A 23,487-nucleotide genomic window follows, 5' to 3' on the forward strand; every position below is an offset into this window, starting at 1 on the left:
GATATTTCTCCAACAACTTGAATCGCTTGTTAGGCTATTGCAATGGGCAATTCAGAATCAATCATGTTGGTGTGTAACTGGAATCACATGTAGGACAGTGGCTTCCTTCCCTAAAAGCTTTTTTAAAATGACAATCTGACACACACATGTTCACTTTTACTGATAGCAGATATATTTTTAATTGAATTCAAATTCTAAAACTGATAGGATGGGATTTGAACTCTCGTTCTCTGGATTATTAATCCAAGCCTCTGGATTACTAGTTCAGTCTCATAACCACTGCACTATCATACCCTGGTACTATTACTTCCTGGCACTCAGAATTCATCAGTGTTTTTCTGTCACTGATAACATTGGGGGAAGAAAATAGAGTCTGATTACGAGTTTCTGGAGTGAGCATAGCAGATTTAAGTAGAACTATGAGTTGACTGATTGATTCAGTGGTCGTGTACATGCATTGTATTGGTGATGTAGGTTAATTGGCTCTGAAAGCCATTGTAAAATTGATTTATGTGCCTTCTCATTTTTCCTCTCCTAAGTCATGCTGGGGTTCTGTTCTGTGAGCACTGTCGGCTATCTGGGAACCTTCGGAAAGTGACCAATCTTTATCTGAGACCTTACTTTTTGCATTGGCATGCTATTTGATTCTGGGTGCATCACAGCCAAGATCAACTTTAAGTGTGCAGATGCACACTTTCCAGCAGAAGTTACTGGATAGACTTCAGTGGTGAGAACATTGAAATTGGTCCACGCTACTCGGACTACGAAGACCCCAATCTGGTGGGCAGGAAGCGTGCGCTCATTTCTTACCGGAAGTGTGCTGCCCGCCATATTGGGTAAGGACAAAAAGGAAGCGTCCTTTACCTACACCCGAAGTGGGCATTAGGCTCTTTGCATACGCATCTTCAAGATTGGTTTACCCTGAGGCAGCCAGTGCCATCGTGAGCTCTGCACCCCCCCAGATCCATGACCCCTGTGATTCCCAACATGGACATCCCCTGATCCCCGAACCCTGTGATCCTGACACTCCACACCCAACACTCACTCCTCGATCCCAGACTCCTGACCCTGATCGCCCCTCTGCTCTCAACCTGATCCTCGGTACTGAGCCCCAACCTAGGCCCTGACCCCACATTCCCTCGCCCCTGAATTCTCGGACCTTCTATGCCCATTAGCTGACCCCCCGATCCCCGACTGGACTCAAACCCCCAGACTTATTTACCTGAGGCGAGCAGCGGCCTGATATATCATTATTCTTTGCCAGCGGGCTGTTACGCCACACCAGCTCCATTTATAATGAGGCTTGAGACCCAATATGTGAGGAGCCTTGGGCTTCAACATTCGAGTGCAGAGAATGTACCCTGCATCCCCCACATGCCCAGAAATAGGCATGCCCGAATTTCTGGGTCACTGAGCCGAATTGAAGCGCTCTTACTACCAGACAGTTGATCAAACTTGGCATCTTTCTGGTATAAACAATTTGGATGGAATTTTTTTTTTAGTTATGCTAGTGCTTACAGATCCATGTTTGTTTATTACACGCCCCCTGCCACTCTTTTTGCAGTGGACCGATTACGTTTGCTAGCAACTGATCACACAGCCTTAAATTTAAGCCTCATAATGTGTTTAGTCAGCTCTGGTTGGGCTGTTTGGTTGGGATGCTCTGTCGGGATGATGGAGAAATTAAGAAATGGACATCTGCCTTTTCAGCAATAGTGGCTCCTGTTGGCAATGCATGGAGTTACTTTCGAGTCTGGCTTATCCTGAGTTAAAGAGGAACGGGAAGGGTGTGAAGAGAGCACAGGGGTGAAATTCAACATTGGTGGAGGTGCAAAATAGGCAGCAGCAAATTGGCTGCTCATTGTACAGCCCACCCGATCTTCCTTTCTGTTGACTTCAATGGAAAGGAATCGGGTATGGTGTTTGAAGGGCGGCCAGTTCATTGCCTCCTGTTTCATGCCCTTGCTGAAGTTGTATTTCAAACTCTTTCTTGCTGAATTTTCACCCCAAATTTTTCCCCTTTCCTTCTCTCCTCTCCTGAAGTTGTTGATTCCATGATGGGGTAGGTTCCGCAGACGTGCTCTCCAAGTAGCTATTGTTCTTGTGTGTGCTTCAGCTGTGTGTGCTAACAGGCTAGTCACCCACACGGGCATCATAGCGAAACCTGATTCTAGCCTCGTCCAGCATATGCACATGGTTGCTTCCAGACAGGATTGCCGGCTGGCGCATGGCAAATTTAAGTGAAACTATGAGAGCTGACTGACTCAGTGATGTTGTAAATGCATTGTATTGTTAATGTAGCCTAATTGGCTTTGAAAGTTATCTTTAAATCGTTTTAATTGCTCTCAGGCCTAGTTTCAATTGCCTAAGGTGTTTCTGATTGTTTGTACCCTCATTGGCTGGGATTTTAGACTGGTTTCTTGCATCACCCAGGAGCTTACATGGTTTCCGGGTAGGGTGGGGGACTGTATGCCATCATAGGCAGTCCCTTGAAATCGAGGAAGACTTGCTTCAACTCTCAAAGTGAGTTCTTCGGTGACTGAACAGTCTAATATGGGAATTGCAGTCTCTGTCACAGGTGGGACAGACAGTCGTTGAAGGAAAGGGTGGTTTGCCGCACGCTCTTTCCGCTGCCTGCGCTTGATTTCTGCATGCTCTTGACGACGAGACTCAAGGTGCTCAGCGCCCTCCCGGATGCACTTCCACCACTTCGGGTGGTCTTTGGTCAGGGACTCCCAGGTGTCGGTGGGGATATTGCATTTTATCAAGGAAGCTTTGAGGATGTCCTTGAAACGTTTCCTCTGCCCACCTTGGGCTCGCTTGCTGTGTAGGAGTTCCGAGTAGAGCACTTGCTTTGGGAGTCTTGTGTCAGGCATGCGAACAATGTGGCCTGCCCAACAAAGCTGGTCGAGTGTGGTCAATGCTTCGATGCTGGGGATGTTGGCCTGATTGAGAATGCGAACATTGGTGCGTCTATCCTCCCAGGGGATTTGCAGGATCTTGCGGAGACATCGTTGGTGGTATTTCTTCAGTGATTTGTGGTGTCTACTATATATGGTCCACGTCTCTGAGCCATACAGGAGGGCAGGTATCACTACAGCCCTGTAGACCATGAGCTTGGTGGCAGATTTGAGGGCCTGATCTTCGAACACTCTTTTCCTCAGGCAGCCAAAGGCTGTGCTGGCACACTGGAGACAGTGTTGAATCTTGTCGTCGATGCCTGTCCTTGCTGATAATAGGCTCCCGAGTTATGGAAAGTGGTCCACATTGTCCAGGGCCGCACCATGGATCTTGATGACTGGGGGGCAGTGCTGTGTGGCGGGATCAGATTGGTGGAAGACCTTTGTCTTACGGATGTTTAGTATAAGGCCCATGCTTTCGTACACCTCAGTGAAGATGTTGACTGACTTGGAGTTCAGTCTCAATGTGCGCAGATGCAGGCGTTGTCCGCATACTGTAGTTCGATGAGAGGTTGGGACGGTCTTGGCTGTGGCCTGGAGGTGACGAAGGTTGAACAGGTTTCCACTGGTTTTGTAGTTTAGTTTCACTCCAGTGGAGAACTTGTTGAGTGTGAGGTGGAGCATTGCAGCGAGGAAGACTGAAGAGGGTTGGCGTGATGGCGCAGCCCTGCTTGATCCCAGTCCGGACGTGGATTGGGTCTGTGATGGATCCGTTGGTCAGGATCACGGCTTGCATGTCGTCATGGATCAGGCGGAGGATAGTGATGAACTTTTGGGGGCAGCCGAAACGGAGTACACTCCATAGTCCCTCGCAGTTGACCGTGTCAAAGGCCTTTGTAAGGTCAAAGAAGGCCATATACAAGGGTTGGTGTTGTTCCCTGCATTTTTCTTGCAACTGTCGCTGTAAAAATCATGTCTGTTGTACCCTGTAGAGAACGAAATCTGCACTGTGACTCCGGGAGGAGCCCCTCAGTCACAGAGAGAAGGCGGTTGAGGAGGATTCTAGAGATGACTTTCCCAGTGACTGATAACAGGGAAATTCCTTTGTAGTTGCAGCAGTCAGACTTGTCACCTTTTTTAAAGATGGTCACTGTCATGTATCCTGCATGGCTACTGTTGGTACTATCACAAGGTGTGCCACCAGAGGGCGCAGCATTGGGAGACTCGTAGGTTACCTGTACAGGTGCGCTTGGCCTAGTATAAAAGGCAGGCCACCAGGTGTGATCCTCACTCTGAAGTTAACTAATAAAGGACTAAGGTCACTGCAGTTGAAGTACAAAACACTGCTTCGTGGAGTCATTGTTAGAGCATCTAAGGACACAACAGTCACGGTTACTGCAGGAGATTGCATAGTTTCCAGGTGGGAGGGGGACTGTATATATCTTTTGTGATGCACATGACATCACAACTGTCTGGAATATGCTGGATGGACTTGTAGTTCTTCTGCATGTCATTTTTCTCATGTTCGTCTGTCTGAATTCCAGCCAGATTTTTTGCTCCCTTACTCAGAGGTGTGATCAAATCTGTGGCCTTCCTGACCAGTGCGGCTCAGGGATTCAGTGGATAAACTCTGAGCTATTGGAAAATGTTTAATATCAAATTTAATTAAATATATTGAGGCAGAGAATTGGGACTGGGGGGAATTTCCATGGGGTGTGCTGAACCTCTTTTAATAAGTTTGACAGAAACTCTGGAGAAACGACTGTCTCTTCCATCTTTTCTTTGCAGGTCCTGCCAATCAAAGGGAGAAGATCAGGAGAAAGTCCTCCCTGCAGAAATTCCAGGCCATTATCTGTCAAGCTCAAGTAGTTTTGTTTATAACTTTGATACCTCTCTCACTGTGCAGTTGAATCCTACGTGTAAGCAAAGTAAGAATATTGATTATCTGATATGAGCATGTATTATTGATGAGAATGCTTTGTCTTTAGGACCCAGAGGGATGAGTAGCTGGGCTATGAAGGGATGTTGAAATGTGTTGGGGAGAGGCGAGGCGAGGCTGCCACCTTACTTCCTGCTTTGCAATCCTGACCCCAACATCCCGGCGGAGGACTTTCTGTTGCTTATTCGAAATACAAGTCACTCCACAGCGTTCCCACTCAGGATTCCCGCAGGAATCTGAAACAGAAAGGGCCCGCGCAACGCTGCCCAGCCCGGCGCGTCTGACGGCAGCCACGCCTTTCGGCGACACGGGGAAAGCGGCGGAAAATAAAACTTTGCGAGCGGGCACTATATTCTTGTAAAGATGGCCGCGCAGGGTTATCTGTTTACAGGGTGCACGGCGCCGTCCTGTAAAAGACTAAAGTGTCGCGCCTGAGAGGAGTCAAGGAAAGGAAACTTTTGCGGAGAATTAACTCGTTTTAGCAAAAAAAAACATTAGCTCCAAGGCTGTTTTCTTGCCATCTTGTCGTTGCATTCAGGAGGGGGAGGGAGGTCAAAGGGATTGCACGCGCCTGCAAAAGGTAGGTGGAATTCCAGGCTGTTTTGCATGAGGTTAGAAGATGACTTTTTAAAACATTTTGGGGGAGAAGTTTTTTGCTGTTGCAGAGTGTCGGTGTGCAGCAGCGGGGAGAGGCCTGGCAATGCACTGCCTGTTGCAATGGTTTGAGTTGCAGTCGCTTGGGCGGCAGGGTTGGGGGGCGGTTGCAGTCAGCTGGGGGGGTGAGCCAGCTTGGTCCATCTGCACTGAGGCTGCCAGCTGGCATTCCTCGAGTCCGCGCCGGGGCTGCGGAGCCCAGCGCAATCGGCTTGGCCAAGCAAAGGGGTTGCCACAGTCCTCCCACTCTCCCTTCGGCAACACTGCACATTGCTCGCTCTGAAGCCCAGGCTGAGCATTCGCAAAGGTTAGAAAGTTAGCTGACCCTCGCCGATGTGGCAATGGAGAAAGTCATTTGCAAGAATAGTTTGAGTGAAGTTGATTGCTTCCCCCACCCCTTCCAATAACCTGCCTTTATTGAGCCGATTGCAACACTGCAAGGGGCGGGGAGTTACTGGATGTACAGTTCTCACTGGAGCTGAAAGCAGAAGTTCTTAGTCTTGTCCTGCAGCGTTTTGTTGGGCTGTTTTCGGATTTGGCACAACCGCTTTCAAATGAAATGTGAATGACAAACAGACACACGAACACCTTAGCACAACATTATTACAACAGTGACTAAATTCCAAAAGTACTTCATTGGCTGTAAAGCGCTTTGAGGCGTCCGGTGGTCGTGAAAGGTGCTTTCTCAATGCAAGTCTTTTATGTTGGACGGGACGGGAATGTCAAGTGCATTTAGTATTGTATCTCGGTGGGTCAAATGCAGGTTTCCATGAGGTCATTGTTCAGTCTGTTGCTGCATTTACTAAACTGCATCTTTGTGGAATTTATGTGGCAAAATAATTGCACTTCAGTCTGAGGGTGTGCTGACGTTGTGTGAAACCTTTCTGCGATGAGGACCCTGTGCTTAGTGCAGAGCAGAGGAAGATGTATGATCATCTGCAGTGATCCCTGCTTCTAATAGTTTAAAAAAAATGTTATCGTTAATATAAAATATATTTTACAGGACTGAAACCTTAAATGCAAACATCAAGCCAACCATTAAAAATGCAAATGGGAAAATTGTCAAATATTTAAGTGAAGGTATAGAATTTTGTCTCTGGGATTTTTTTTGTCGAGTGGAGACGCAGGTGGTGGTTTCAGATCCAGGGATGCAATGGGGTTGCATAGGAAGGGATATGGGAACAAATGCAGAACATTCAACCCCTCTAGCCTGTATTATCATTCAATTAGATCATAGCTGATCTGTACCTAAAATCCATTTACTTGCCTTTGCTCGATATCCCTTGATACCCTTGCCCAACAAACATCTCAGTTTTGAATTTTCCAATTGACTCAGCCTGAACAGCTATTTGAGGGATAGAAATCCAAATTTCTGCTACCCTTTATGTGAAGAAGTGCTTCTTGATATCACCTTTGACCAGCCTTGCTCTAATTTTGAGGTTATGACCCCCTATCTGGACGCTCCCACCAGAGGAAACTTCCCCTCTATCTCCATCTTAAATCACTCTTAATTTCTATCATCAAGGGAATACAACCCGAGTCTGTGCAACCTCCCCTTTAAAATTTAATCCTTGGAATCACTCTGGTGAATCTGAGCTACATCCCCTCCAAGGCCACTGTGCAGTGCTCAGAACAACGCTGTACTCCAGCTGTGGTCTAACTAGAACTTTGCACAACTCGTGTGACGTCTACCCCTTTGAATTGGTGTTGGGGGACTTGCGTGATAATTACTGTTTGGTAACTAGTTTTGGGTTTGGGCTGTATCACACATTGGTGCTGTCATTTGCCCCACCGATGCTTAAACCACATGGTGGGTGGAATAGGGGTTTGCCATCGTGGAGGAAGGGTTACATTTTATTGCCATGAACAGTAAGAGTGATGCAAGTCTCTGCATCTCAGGTAGCCTTTGCTCCCCTAGGTCAGGCCCAGCTGACAAGAGAATGAGTTGAAGGGGATTTTAATGCTGTTCATGGCCTTTGTGGCATCCCGGATTGCTATCCAGGATCCAACATTTTCATTGTGTAACTTTCTTTTTTTTAAAAAAATCACCACCTGACAAAGTTAGAAGCATTAGTTTTACGGAGCTATTTAAATAATAAGGACTGACTTTCATAAACTGCATATTTTTCATAAGCAAAGACTCTGAATTTCACACAGTCCATGGTATCTCGAGTTGGAGTATTCTCATTTGCTGACCCAGAAAAGCATGGGGTCAAACCAGATTTTCTGTGCATGCAGGAATTCCTGTGGTTTCTTGGAGCTCTGCTTCTATTCACTCCTATTACATAACAGGATCATAGACAACTTTGCATCCGTGCAAGAGGCCTGATGATATTTAACTTGCTTCCTCTCACCCTTTCACAAAGATGACTTAAAAATAAATTCTGTTTATATAGTGCCTATGTTTGTGTCAGTTGTGGCTCTTGCCTCTGAATCAGAAGGTTGTGGGTTCAAGTCCCACTCCAGAGACTTGAGCACACAAATTGAAGCTGACACTCCCACTCCACTGTCGGAGGTGCCGTCTTTCGAATGAGACATTAAATCGAGGCCTTGTCTGCTCGCTTGGATGGATGTACAAGATCCCATGGCACTATTTCGAAAAGCAGTGGAGTTATCCCTGGTGTCCTGACCAATATTTATTCTTCATCAACATAACAAAGGAAATAGATTATCTGGTCATTATCACATTGCTGTTTGTGGGAGTTTTCTGTACACAAATTAGCTGCCGCGTTTCCTACATTACACCAGTGACTACACTTCAGAAGCACTTCATGAGCTGTAAAGCGCTTTAGGACCTCTGGTGGTCGTGAAAGGCACTATATAAATGCAAGTCTTTTTTCCTTTTTTAATCATGACCTCAAGACGTCCCAAAGCACTTTTCAGCCAATGTACTGTTGAAGTATAGTAATATACAGAATTGGTGTGCAGTTTTATTGCACCCTGTTACATGAAGGGACAACCAGTTATGCAAGGTATGAGTAAGCAGGGATAAAGGAGTGGATTCCTGTTCTTGTTTTACATTAACTGTTTCCAGCATGCATTGTAATATAGCAATCATGAGTGGGAATATTGACTACTGGTGGTTTTTTTCCTATTTGTTTCTACTTCCTAAGTCAAGGCATGTTGATGGAGGTTGTGCTTTAACACTGCGGTAGTTATAATTTTAGGCCAGACCAAGGTTCACTCATAATCATTTAAAAATCAGTTTGAATTGACAGTTTACAGCACTGTTGACAAAGTGTTAATTATACAACTATTTTCACTGACTTCAGCACTGTAAATGATGAGGATTGTTGAGTGAGCTGATGGTTCATTGCAAAAATGTAGTTTGTTCTAAATTTAACGTACCTGTTTGGTTCAGCATACAGATTCGTTCATGAATGTTGTAGGGAACAAAAAGGATCATACAATTATGCTGACAATTACACAAATCATAGCATTGGCATATTCAAAATCATAACCGTCGCCCGTTTTGTAACTGTTCTGAGATGGCACTATTGCTGGCAGTCGGTGTTTGTTCTACTTTTTGTTCTATTGTATATTTTATCTTTAGTAACTCATGTGCAGCCATTAAATAGCACTGGGTACTTCTACAATGTGACAATAAGTATTAAAATTTTAGTTGTTTTGGCATTTCATTCTTTTTTTTTTCCGACTGTAATAGAACTCCAAAATGTGCCCATGGATGCCGTAATGCTCAACACATCACTCTATTCATGCTTTCTGCGTGTTGAGACTATTTCTTATGGCTCTAAGTGCTTGACACTAATGCATCCATAATTGCTCAAATATGTTCTGAAATCAAACGGTATAACAAAGTGCAGCTCGAAGCAATTGTAGCAGAGGCAGTTGGCTTGTGCATTTCACCTTGATGTTTCCTAGGAGTTGAGAATGATATAGAGACTTTGTGTTGGGGTACCAGCGGGGAAAATTCCAAATTCCTTTCTTGCCTGGTATATAATCCGCCAACCCTCGTACAGCAAATAGCTCTTATGAATGATTCGTCTCAAGTTCCTGTGGCTCAAGATTAGGAAGACACGAAGCACTCATCTTTGGTCCCTGCCACAAACATTTCTTCTTTGCCAATTTCTGATTTCCAACCCCTTCCCATCCACCTTTTCTCCGGCTGAATCAAACTGTCCATGACATTTGAGTCCTGTTCAATCTGAATTGAGCTTTAAAGCCCACTTCCTGTCCATAACCACCTCTGCAACATTTCCTGCTTCCACCCCTCTTCAGCTTCTCTCCTGCTGAGATCCTTATCCACACCTTCATCACCTCTTGACTAATTCAACACTGTCCTTGTTGGCTTCAACTCCAGAAACCCCAACTTGTCCCAAAACTGCTGTATGTAACCTATCCTGCATGAAGTTGCATGCACCCATTATCCTTTTTTCAATTACCTGTGTCGGCACCTGTCTTCCCCCCAATGTATCACTTTGGAAATCTTTGTACACATCTTGCCCTACCCTGTCGCTGCAGTTTCCTCCAACTCTACTTTCTCCCAAAAGCTCTGTTCTTCACGAGCTCAGTCTTTTATTCTCTTTCTCTCTTCCCCCACCCTGCCACCTTCACCCCAGCACGAGTGAATGTTAATTTGCCTCAGTACTATGTTTTGGAATTCCCTCTAACTTCTCCACTTCTCTCTAAAATTTACTCAAGACCCATCTCTTTGACCAACCTTTCAAGCACCACTCCTGTGTTTTGTTTTCTTTGAATCTATTCATTAAGTGCCTTAGGCTGTTCTTTTGCGTTAAAATGTGCAGTATGAATGCCAGTTCAATATTTGTCTTTCGACCTATTGGGGATGGAGTTTAATGAATGAGCGAGTTCCCAAGTAGGACAAGTGTTATACCAGTTATTTTATTAGATTGGTACGGAATTTACAAGTTGCAGCGGCAGTTCTTGTGTTCCTCACCGCCACGCTCCACCTCACAATCAACAAGTTCCTCGCTGGAGTGGAACTAAACTACAGAACCAGTGGGAAGCTGTTTAACCTACGCCGCCTCCAGGCCAGGTCCAAGATCACCCCAACCTCTGTCGTTGAGCTGCAGTATGCGGACAACGTCTGTGTCTGTGCACATTCGGAGGCTGAACTCGAGGATATAGTCAATGTATTCACTGAGGCATATGAAAGCATGGGCCTTATGCTCAACATCCGTAAGACAAAGGTCCTCCACCAGCCTGTCCCCGCCGCACAGCACTGCCCTCCAATCATCAAGATCCACGGCGCGGCCCTGGACAACGTGGATCATTTCCCATATCTCGGGAGCCTCTTATCAACAAAGGCAGACATTGATGCGGAGATTCAGCATCGCCTCCAGAGCGCCAGTGCAGCCTTTGGCCGTCTGAGGAAAAGAGTGTTTGAAGACCAGGCCCACAAATCTACCACCAAGTTCATGGTCTACAGGGCTGTAGTAATACCCGCCCTCCTGTATGGATCTGAGGCATGGACGATGTATAGAAGGCACCTCAAGTCGCTGGAGATATATCACCAACGATGTCTCCAAGATCCTGCAAATCCCCTGGGAGGACAGGCGCACCAACATCAGTGTCCTCGACAGGCGAACATCCCCAGTATTGAAGCACTGACCACACTTGATCAGCTTCACTGGCCAGGCCACATAGTCTCATGCCAGATACGAGACTCCCTAAGCAAATGCTTTATGCGGAGCCCCTTCATGGTAAACGAGCCAAAGGTGGACAGCGGAAACATTAAGGACACCCTCAAAGCCTCACTGGTAAAGTGCGACATCACCACTGACACATGGGAGACCCTGGCCGCAGACCGCCCGAGGTGGAGAAAGTACATCCGGGAGGGCGTTGAGCTCTTCGAGTCTCAATGCAAAGAGCATGAAGAGGCCAAGCGCAGGCAGCGGAAGGAGCGCGCGGCAGACCAGCCCCACCGACCCCTTCCCTTGACGAATGTCCATCCTACCTGTAACAGGGTCTGTGGCTCTCGTATCAGACTGTTCAGCCATCAAAGAACTCACTTTGGGAGTGGAAGCAAGTACTCCTCGATTCCGAGGGACTGCCTATGATGATGATGATGATCTTGTGTTCCTGGCATCAAGATGGTGTCCAACTTAAGTGCTAGCAATTCTTGTGGTACTCCTTGCGGTACTGTTCTTGCCGACAGTTGACAACCCAGTTACAGATCACCAATGCTGAGGCTACACAAGTCACCCTTATCTGATTTCATTCATCTGCATTGCTTTGATATATGCTGGGTTCAGTGCGAAGTGATGTGCATCATCTTCTGCGAAAAGTTGACTTTTTTTACATCGCCAAATAGATGTCGGTGTTTGTCGAGTTTTGATGGTAACAAGGCCAAGCTTTTTTTTTAGTATTCTCTCTATTTGCTTTCCCAGCAATCCTTACCACTTGTTTGTCATCGAAAAGTAAATGTTTTTACGCACAGTTTGTAACTGAAGAGATATTGGTGACCAATGAGTTGGTACACTGTTGTTTCACCTCTGGAATTTTAGGCTCAAAGTTCACTGAAACTGATTGATGAAAATATCACTTTTCTCCTGGCTGTGAAGATCTTGCCTGAACTGAGTTTTTGGATTCAGTTCCTAGTCGTTGCAAGTCCACAGCAAAAAGCTGCCCATAATTTGGGACGTGTCCATTAAATTAACATTCTCACTTTGAGAGGCGATACCTGTATTAGGTTGGCTGTTGTGGAGAATGGAAATGTCAGTTGTGGATGCTATGAGGTTGAGGGTTATGGCACAGTGTTGGTGCACAGCAGGAGTGCTGAATCCTAACATTGGGTGGAAGGAGAAAAAGTGTTAGATTTTCTAGCACTAAATCCCCTTTGATAGTTTTTACTGACTGCTTCAACCCGAGCAATTCAGATAGCTTGTACATTAAGATTATCGGCAGTTCCAACAAGAAGAAATGGGTCGTTGGACTGAAGGCCATATGTGTTTGTGTAAAGTAATGTAAATTTACAGTTCACGTGCGTAAAACAGCTGTTGGTTGCCTACAGACACAGCTGCCTGTGTTCGGAGCCAGTTTGCACAGCCCGTAGTTGGAGACCACCTGCCTTGCCCCCGCCTCCCTGCTTCTCGACAGACTTGGTCACTGGGCCTCAACTCAGTTAAGTGTTCCATTCCTCGCATCAGCAAATAGTTACACTGTTGGAGGAGGCTCACCTTTTTTTTTCCATTGCAGCTCTCCTTTAATTCTCATTTTAACTCCAACAGGGGTTCATTTCTCCCTCACACTCTTGCCCATCTTTTTTGGGAGTTTGTGTATTAAAAATGATCTATGATATTTCAATTAGCAATTTTTGGTATGAAAAGGAGATCATTGCATGTCCAACAGGTAACTTGAATAACATCCCCCTCCCACAAATTAAACGTCTCTTGTGAAACAGAAATGTGCTCAGATTCGATGTAAGAGTTGTTGATGTGGGCTGCAAATGTTGTTCAGTGCTGTGGACTTGGATTGGCATGAGAACCTTTTTGTCAAAATACAAATGTGCAGCAGATAAATGGTACCTGGGAGTATAAATGATGTGTGTTTTACAGATCGTGAACTGGGGTTCATGGATGTTGGCATTTCAGTCAATTTATAACCCCTACATTATTTTGTTTTACTGAAGTGGCAGGGACTATCTCTGACCATGTCTTCTCTGCACCCTGCTGCCTGACATGGTTCAGAGAAATTACATTTTTGCATGTGATCACCTTGTGTATTTCAGTTTGAAAATACAGGACAAAATTCAGGTTGATTCATTCTTCCAATCTTTACCATTTAGGCTTGTATTCCATTGACCAGCTCAAATATGATTAAATGATCAGCAAAATAATCTACTCGCTCCCAAGCGATAACTTGGAATCATTGTACCTATCAGAACTTGATCATTCTGTTGTGTTATGAAGGTGCTGCAATTTCCATTTGTGGTTAGGGAGGGGAAATATTAGCCTGAGTTTCTGCTCCTGATGGCTATCCACTAACCCCTGCTATAACTGTGCATGTGAAGGGCATCTAGTGAGGGCAAGATCATGTTTAGCTGTGATGCCCTTGACCGTTAAATAGCTTTCCAGCATTCACTGTTAAAGCTCACATGAATAGTGACACGTGGATTGAGATGCTGGAGGTTAACTTTGCCTGTGGAACCCCTCCCTAACAGAGAGCCAAAACCATCAGGAGAGGATCGAAGAAATGAAGTTGGTTTGCAGAACTACCATGCTGTTACCTTTTTGCTTTAGAGATTGTGTATGAAAAATGAACTGATAGTTCCTGTCTCAAGGCCTTAATTATTAAATGTTAGGATTTTCTACGCCCAAAACAGTTTGTGTTGAAATATGGAAATGAAAAATTAGTGAGTGATCAGAATTTAGAAATCATCATTGTAACCCCTTTGTGTCCAAGTTTTTTTTTCTTCTTTTAGCATCTTACATCTGTGGTGTATATGCAATTTTAATGGGAAAAGACTGAATAATGCATTTTTTCATGTTGTGTCGGGAATTGAACAAACACCACAAGATTGGATGCCTGGAACTTGCAGTTGCATATTTTCAGTCCAGTAACCTCTCTTCCATGCAGTCTTTTTCAGTTGTGCACATATGTATTAATGAACTGGGTTTTAAGTTGGGTGACTTGTGCAAGTTTGATCACCCACTTCAGAACAACTTCTACACTGGATATCTGAGATATTGTTTGTAGTGACGCTTGTGTCCTCAGCTGTGGATATGTGTACCCAGAGAGCATCGTTGACATTTCAGAGGCCAGTTTCTTCTAGTTCCTCTCTTAAAAGCATTAACTCCTGCTGGATGTGGGTCCAGTTGTAGTCTGCCAGTACCTCGCCCAAATGGCGGTTCTTCATTTGTAAACCCAGATGGATTGTACTGGTAGGCTACTTGGTTATAAGGGGTATCAGACATGAGTCTGTAATTGTCCTCCAGTGCAGTTTGTAGCAGGGCCCATGAGGTGGCGATCCAGTGGGAACCCTTACTTATTCCTTTTTTGTATTCATTTCTTGTTGCTCATCCCTCATCCCCATCCCCTCAATAACTTGCCACTTATAGTGCTTCCAGATGAAGTCTGCACTGAGTGAGAATCAACATTTTTGTTAGGCAAGGGTATTGAAGGTTATGAAACCAAGGTGGGTAGATGGAGTTAAGATATTGATCTGCTGTGATCTCTCTGAATGGTGGAACAGGCTCGAGGGGCTGAATGGCCGACTTCAGTTCCTATGTAAAACAGGACTTTCTTCGTCTGTGTGGCTGAGCACTGCACTGTGCATATTGGCCGATTTGTGCATACTCATACCATGGTTCAGCTGTTTTAACATACGTTGGATGTTATTTTTAACCTTGCTATACTTAAAGCCAATGTTACTGCCACAGTTATTCAACTGACTTTTTAAACGAACTTTTTATAGGATCTTGAACGCAGATAACTTCATCTGACTGAAGCCATGGTAACTTTGGCTTCAGATCAGCGGCTAAAAGCTCAATTCTGCCTCTGACATGTAGGTTGTTTACTGTGTTCAGTTTAAGAATAAAGGCCCCTTTATCCATTTTTACCCGAGGAGCTACCAAATATTAATGTATATAAAATTGCACGTAAGAATGTAGGAAGGTCCTTGAAACAAATCCCAAATGGGGATACCAAACATTAAAAAGAGGAAACCTTAAAATAACATCATGCAAGTTTTTATAGTTTTTAAAAAAAAATTGAATGTTTGTTTCTAATTGGTCCACTTCAGTGATAAGTGATTGAAACAGTTCTCGAGAGAGAACCTGAGAAGTGATCACTACTGAATCCATATTCTTGAATCCACTGTGAGGGGCTGATGGTGTGTTTTTCTCTTCCTTTGGATTACAGACCTTTCTACAGCAGGAAATAGTTACTTTGCCTCAGTATTTACCAGAGAGACTAACAAGGTGGACATGACATTAGAAGTAGAGATCAAAAAATAAACTTTTTTAGGATAGAAAGGGGGGAGACAATTGATAAACCGTTGGTTCTGCATGGATTGCATCTACCCACAGTTCGGGTAGAGATAGCAGAGGCCTATATATTAAAATTAATTAGAAAAGAGAGTCGTGTTTGAGGACTGGTGGACAGCTAATGCTGTTCCTATATTTAAAAAGGGGGCGGGGTGGGTGAAGAACAAGTACAGGGAGCTAGAGACCAGTTACCTTAATGTCGGCAGAAAAAATAATGGAGTCTTTACTCAAAGATATAACGGGAAAACATAGAAACCAAAAACATAACAAAGAATTTTTAGCACATCTCTAGATTTTCTAGATTTCAAAAGGGACCAACCTTATTGAATTATTTGAAAGAAAGACAGACTTGGATTTATGTAGCGTCTTTCACGATCACGGGACAGCTCAAAGTGCTTTAGTCAGTGAAGTACTTTTGGAGTATGGTCACTGTTGTAATGTGGGAAACGCGGCACCCAATTTGCATACAAGCAAGCTCCCACAAACAACAATGTGATAATGACCAAATTGTTATGTATGTAACGCATGGCAACCTGTATCATACCACCACCAGAGGGCTGACCTGTTGGAGTCCCAAGGGATCCCAGCATCCCTTGGGAGCACTGTATATAAGCAGGTCTCCCATGCTGTACCAACACTCTGGAGTTTAATTAAAGGAGCTAAGGCCACACTTACTCATTGCATACAGTACTCAGTTGCATCACTTTATTATGAGCATAACAATTGGCGATGAGATAACGAACAACCACACAACAATGCAAAGAACTGTTGGTATCCTGGAGAAATTCTCAGAAGGGGTGATTGGGAGACCTTCATGGAGTGACTCGACCAATACTTTATGACCAACGAGCTGGAAGGGGACGAGAACGCTGCCAAACGAAAGGTGATTCTCCTTACCGTCTGTGGGGCAACAACCTATGGCCTCGAAGAATTTTCTAGCTCTGAAACCAACAACCAAATCCTATGAAGAACTGTGTACGCTGGTCCCGGAGCACCTAAATCTGAAGGAAAGTGTTTGATGGCAAGGTATCAGTTCTACACTTGTCAACGGTCTGAAGGCCAGGAAGTGGCGAGCTACGTTGCTGAATTAAGGCGCCTTGCAGGACATTGCGAATTCGATGGATTCCGTGAGCAAATGCTAAGAGTCCTTTTTGTGCTTGGCATTGGCTATGAGTTTGTCCTTCGCAAACTATTGTCTGTTGAAACTCCGAATCTGAGCAAAGCCATAACGATAGCCCAGGCATTTATGTCCACCAGCGATAACACCAAACAAATTTCGCAGCATAGAGGTTTCGGCTAGTACTGTACACAAAGTAACGTCGTTTTCAGGCAGAAATGCATATGGCAGAACGCACATGCCGGCAGCTGCACGACCTCAGATGACCCAGAGTCCGCCATCAATCGTTAATGCGAGGCAGTTAACACCTTGTTGGCACTGCGGAGGTGATCATCGAGCCCATCAATGCTGCTTCAAACAGTATGCGTGCAAAGGCTGTGGAACAATGGGACACCTCCAGCGAATGTGCAGACGAGCTGCAGACCCTACAAACCACCACGTTGCAGAGGAAGATCGATCCATGGTGGATCAAGCTGAACTGGAGACTCTAACTGAGGAAGCAGAAGTGTACGGGTGTTCACACCTTCACCATGAAATGTCCACCGATCATGTTAAAAGTTGAACTGAAAGGAATTCCAGTATCCCTGGAACTGGACACGGGTGCGAGTCAGTCTTTCATGAGCAAAAAGGTCTTCGACAGGCTGTGGTGCAACAAGGCATACAGGCCCAAGCTTAGCCCTATTCATACCAAGCTAAGAACTTACACCAAAGAGCTGATCCCTGTTATTGGCAGCGCAGAAGTAAAAGTCTCCTATGATGGAGCAGTGCACGAGCTCCCACTATGGATTGTACCAGGAGATGGCCCCACACTGTTCAGCAGAAGCTGGCTGGAAAAAATCCGCTGGAACTGGGACAACATCCGAACGCTTTCGTCCGTCGATGATGCCTCATGTGCCCAGGTTTTGAACAAGTTTCCATCGTTGTTTGAGCCAGGCATTGGAAGTTTCTCGGGGGCGAAGGTGCAGATCCACTTGGTTCTCGGTACATGACCCATTCACCACAAGGCATGGGCAGTGCCATCTATGATGCGAGAGAAAGTGGAAATTGAGCTGGACAGGCTGCAGCGAGAAGGCATCATCGTGCCGGTGGAGTTCAACGAGTGGGCCAGTCCGATTATTCCTGTTCTCAAAGGCAACGGCATGGTCCGAATTTGTGGGGACTATAAAGTAATTATTAACCGTTTGTTGCTACAGGACCAGTACCCGCTACCCAAGGCAGACGACCTATTTGCGACCCTGGCTGGAGGAAAGACATTCACCAAGTTGAACCTGACCTCACCCTGCATGATGCAGGAGTTGGAGGAATCTTTGAAAGGCCTCACCTGCATCAACACGCACAAAGGTCTGTTCATCCACAACACATGCCCGTTCGGGATTCGTTCGGCCGCGGCAGTTTTCCAATGGGACATGGAGAACCTGCTAAAGTCGGTTCTGCACACCGTGGTCTTCCAGGACGACATACTGGTCACAGGTTGGGACACCATCGAACAATTGCAGAACCTGGAAGAGGTTCTAAGTCGGCTAGATCCCGTGGGACTCGGGTTGAAACACTCGAAGTGTGTTTTCCTGGCACCAGAGGTCGAGTTCTTAGGAAGAGGAATCACAGCAGACGGCATCAGACCCACCGACGTCAAGACGGAGGCCATCAAGAAAGCGCCGAGAGCACATAACATGACGGAGCTGCGGTCGTTGCTGGGACTCCTCAACTATTTTGGTCATTTCCGACCTGGGTTAAGCACCTTGCTAGAACCCCTACATGAGCTACCACGCAAGGGAGACAACTGGATATGGGGGGAATTCACGAGGCTGCTTTTGTGAAAGCCAGAAATCTCATGTTCCAACAAACAGCTTGTTCTGTATAACCTATATAAATGATTAGTGCTAGCTTGCGACGCTTCGTCATACGGGGTCGGGTGTGTGTTACAACAGGCTAACGAATCGGGAACATTGCAACTGGTCGCCTTCCAGCATGGTTGAAAAAGAAGCCCTGGCATGCGTTTACGGGGTGAAAAAAATGCACCAGTATCTGTTTGGTCTCAAGTTTGAGCTAGAAATGGACCAAAATCCGCTCATATCGCTATTCTCAGAGCAAAGGGATTAACACCAATGCGCTTAAGCTGTCTGCATACAACTATGTAATCCGCCACAGACTAGGCACAGAGAACTGCGCTGATGCTCTCAGTTGGCTACCATTGCCCACCACCGGGGTGGAAATGGCACAGCCTGCAGACTTGCTCTTGGTGATGGATGTATTCGAAAACGAAAAGTCACCCGTTACGGCCCGCCAAATCAGGACCTGGACCAGCCAGGATCCTTTACTGTCACTGGTTTTAAAAAAACAAAACTGTCCTCCATGGGAGCTGGTCCAGCGTTGATGCATGAAGCAATCAAGCCGTTCCAGCGGTGCAAAGACGAAATGTCCATACAGGCGGACTGACTTGTGGGGTAATCGCGTGGTTTTGTCTAAGAAAGGTAGGGAAACGTTCATACGCGACCTACACAGTACTCATCCAGGCATAGTAATGATGAAAGCTGTAGCTAAATCCCATGTTTTGTGGCCCGGCATCGACTCAGATTTGGAGTCTTGCGTGCGCCAATGCAACACTTGCTCTCAACTGAGCAATGCACCCAGAGAGGCACCGCTAAGTTTGTGGTTATGGCCCTCCAAACCGTGGTCAAGGGTCCACGTTGACTTTGCGGGCCCATTCTTATGCAAAATGTTCTTGGTCGTTGTGGGTCCAATGGATTGAGTGTGTAATAATGTCTAAGTACGTTCACTGCCACCATCGAAAGCCGACGAGCCATGTTTGCCACACACGGGCTGCCGGATATCCTTGTCAGTGATGGTGGGCCGTGTTTCACCAGCGCTGAATTCAAGGAATTCATGACCCGCAATGGGATCGAGCACGTCACATCTGTCCCATTCAAGCCCACATCCAACTGCCAGGCAGTCCAAACCATCAAGCAAAGCTTGAAATGTGTGTTGGAAGGCTCCCTGCAGGCCTGCCTGTCCCGAGTCCTGCTCAGCTACCGCACCAGACCCCATTCGCTCACCGGAGTTCTCCCAACCGAGCTGCTCATGAAAAGGGCGCTCAAAACAAGGTTCTATCTTGTTCACCTTGATCTCCATGTTCACATCGAGAGCAGGCGGCATCAACAAAGCATGTACCATGATCGCGCAAACTTGTCACGTGACATTGAAGTCAATGACCCTATATTTGTACTCAACTATGGACATGGTCCCAAATGGCTTGCTGGCACTGTCATAGCCAAAGAAGGGAGTAGGGTGCTTCAGGTCAAACTGACCAATAGACTAACGTGCAGAAAGCATTTCGACCAAACCAAATTGCGATTCACAAATAGCCACGAGCAACCCGAAGATGACACCACCACCTTTGACCCTCCAACACACACACAAGTGACAACCAACATCATGGTTGACCACGAAGCTGAACTCACCATCCCCAACAGCCCGGCAAGGCCGGCTGCCCAGCAGCCCAGCGACAAACCAACCAACTCACCCACATCTGCATTTGTACCGAGACGATCGACAAGGGAGCGAAAAGTCCCAGAGCGTCTCACCCTGTAAATAAGTGTACTATTGATGTTGGGAGGGAGTGTCGTTATGTATGTAACTCTTAGCAACCTATATCGTACTACCGCCAGAGAGGCCTACCTGTTGGGAGTCCCGAGGGATCCCAGCATCCCTTGGGAGCACTGTATATAAGCAGGCCTCCCATGCTGTACCAACACTCTGGAGTTTAATTAAAGAAGCTAAGGTCACGCTTACTCATTGCATACAGTACTCAGTCGCATCACTTTATTATGAGCGTAACACAGATAATCTCTTTTTGTTATGTTGACTGAGGGATAAATATTCGATGTAACTATTTGTACTGCACTTTTTGACAGACATGTGACAAGACCCACCCTATCCAGCTCCACCCCTCCTTCCACATGGTGCAGAAAAGCAGGACCTGAGGCTCTCTTCCACGTGGTGCAGAAAAGCAGTACCTGAGGCTCCGACTCCGACTCTCCCGCACCCTCAGAGAGAGAGAGAGAGAGACCGACACTGTCACTATTGATTTCATACCCAATAAACCTGTTAACAATCCGTACACAATACCTGCCCCATCTATTGCGGGGCGGGGGGTGCTGCGCGGGGAGGCACTTTGGCTGGCCCTTGCTGTCTTTTGGGGAGCTCTGAGTGGATCGAGTTACAATTTGCAGAGTCAGTGAGACCTTGGGATAGGTGGTTCCAGTTACACATTCCTGTGAAACTTCAGGGTGTCCTCCAAGGGGACAAATCACAGACAAAGGGTGGAGCATGGTGGCCATTTTGGCAGTACAAATAAGCAAGTCCATAAATATTGGCCGGGGATAACTCCCCTGCTCTTCTTCGAAATAGTGCCATAGGATTGTTAAGTCCACTTGAAAAACCAGACGGAGCCTCAATTTAACGTCCCATCCGAAAGACAGCACCTCAAACAATGCAGCATTCCCTCAGCTCTGCATTGGAGTGTCAGCCTAGATTTTTGTGCTCCAGTCCTTGGAGTGGGACTTGAACCCACAACCTTCTGACTCCGAGGCAAGAATGTTACCCACTGAGCCACAGCTGACACAAGAAGTAGTAACAGAGTAGATGGAACACATTTGGATTTTTCCAAAGGCTTTTGATAAGGTATTGCGTAGTAGACTTGTAACTTAAGGTCAGAACACATGGAGTTAGGGGGCAAGAAGCAGAATGGATACCAAGCTGGCTACAAAACTGCAAACGGGGAGTAGGGGGTTGAGGATAGCTGCTCGAATTGGCAAAAGGTGGGTCGTGGTGTTCGACGGGGTTCAGTGCTGGGACCACTGTTGTGTGTCATTTACATAAACGATTTGGATTCTGTAATCAGAAGTACAAATTCAAAATTTGTGGACGATACCAAATTGAGGGGTATAATTAATATTGAGGAAGACTGCGACAAAATATCAGATGACAATAAACTTGCAGAGTATGCATGTAATTGGCAAATTAATTTCAATGTAGAGGTTGTGCATTTTGGTCGGAAGAATAAGGTGGCCATGTACTGATTGAATAATGGGAGTCTGAATGGGCTCGAGGAGCTAAGCGCTCTCGAGGTATAGATGCATAAATCACAAAGTAGCAATGCATGTTTATAAGGCCATTTTAAAAAAAAAAAGCAAAACCAAGCACTGCGGTTAATTTCTAGAAGGATAGAATTGAAAAGCAGGGATGTTACGTTATGGATAGAACCTTGGTTAGACTATACTTGGAGTACTGTGCATAATTCCGGTCACTATATTATAAAAAGGATATAGAGGCACTGGAGAAGGTGCAAAAAAGATTCACAGATGAGAGTATATACTTTTCTGAAAAGGCTGGGACATTTTTCTCTGGAAAAGAGAGGCTGACAGGTGACCTGATGGGGGTCTAAGATAATGAAAGGGTTTGATCGGGTAGATGTAGAGAAGATGTTTCCACTAGTAGGGGAGACCAAAACTAGAGGTCCTAAATATAAGATAATCACTAATAAATCCAAGAGCGAATTCAGGCGAAACTTATTTCCCTAAGAATGTGGAATCCCACGAGGAGTAGTCGAGGTGAATAGCATTGATGTATTTAAGGGGAAGCTAGATAAGCACATGAGGGGGAAAGGAATAGAAGGTTATACTCATGGGGTTAGATGAAGTCTGGCGGGAGGAGATTCAGAGGCAGCATAAATGTTGGCATAGACCGGTTTGGCCAAATGGCCTGTTCTGTGCTGTAGACTCTTGTGCAAATCTATGAAAATTTTAGAGATGAAAATGTGGATAATTTGACTCTGGCCTTGGGAGGGTATAGGGCGGGGCTGTTTTAAGCCCCTAGAAGTTTGGGGCCGAGATGATTTCTGACATGCCATCAACCATATCGGGCAGTTGAGGTTATATCTCTTTGTATTAAAACGTTCTGCAGCAGCAGCCATGCACTTGAAGCCTGGCAAAGCTGGCCTAGCCCTCCAACGGATTCACATCCAAAACGTTAACTCATCTGTTCTCTCCACTGACCTGGTGTGTGTTTTCAGCACTTTTTTTTCCTGTTAGATGTCTAGCATTTGCACGCACTTCCTTTTTTCATTTTATTTCTTGCATGTTGACTGGTGATTTGGCCATTTGTGTCCCATCTCTATAACGTTGTACAGTAATTGAGAAGTTTGACATGTTTGCTCTGACCTTCTCATTGGATGTTAAGGAAACTGAGGGGAACAGGGAGGAGGGGAAAGCTTGTGCACATAGCTCAAAATTATGGGCAGCCGGTTTTCTGCTTTTCGCTTTAAGGACAATAAAAGCACAGATGGCTGTTGCTAACACTTCATTCATATGTGTTGTATTGTGACTTAGTTTGCTGGTAGGCATTGCACAATTATGTAAATATGAAAAATGCACAATTATCATGTTTGTGGGTGATTAGAAACTCGGGAGAGTGGGAAGGCCTATCATTACTGATTGTGCTGACGCTGACTGGCAGTAATTTTAGGAATGATCCATGCTGTTGATCACACCAAACAACAACAGCAACTTTTATATAGGCACTTTACAGCAGTGTTAGAAGACAAAACAGATAAGTTTGACACTGAGCAACAACAGAAGAAATTAAGGCAGATGACCAAAAGCTTGGTTAAAGAGGTAGGTTTTAAGGAGCATCTTTAAGGAGGTAGACAGGTGGAGAGGTTTCGGGAGGGAGTTCCAGAGCTTAAGGCCCAAACAGCTGAAGGCACGGCCACCGATGGTTGAGCAGTGATAATGAGGGATGGTCAAGAGGACAGAATTTGAGGAGCGCAGACATCTTGAGGTTGTGAAAAAGATTACACCACAGAAACTTGTTGTCAAAAACGAGTATCACCTGTGCTGGTGCATGCGTGGA

General features: G+C 45.6%; 1 protein-coding gene across 6 annotated transcripts in view; it reads left to right on the forward strand.

Annotated features, from left to right (window-relative positions):
* The first annotated feature begins 5,089 nt into the window (after positions 1–5,089).
* Positions 5,090–23,487, forward strand: part of LOC139273075 (transcriptional-regulating factor 1) — a 309,697-nt gene continuing 291,299 nt past the window's right edge. For 4 of the 6 annotated variants that reach the window (XM_070889397.1, XM_070889401.1, XM_070889399.1 and 1 more), the window contains exon 1: positions 5,093–5,419. The gene's annotated coding sequence lies outside the window, so the exon portion shown is untranslated. Of the gene's footprint in view, positions 5,420–23,487 lie in introns of all 6 variants that reach the window. The other 2 variants (XM_070889402.1, XM_070889400.1) reach the window with 2 other exon arrangements.

The sequence above is a fragment of the Pristiophorus japonicus genome, chromosome 9, assembly GCF_044704955.1.
Source record: "Pristiophorus japonicus isolate sPriJap1 chromosome 9, sPriJap1.hap1, whole genome shotgun sequence".
NCBI lineage: Eukaryota > Metazoa > Chordata > Chondrichthyes > Pristiophoridae > Pristiophorus > Pristiophorus japonicus.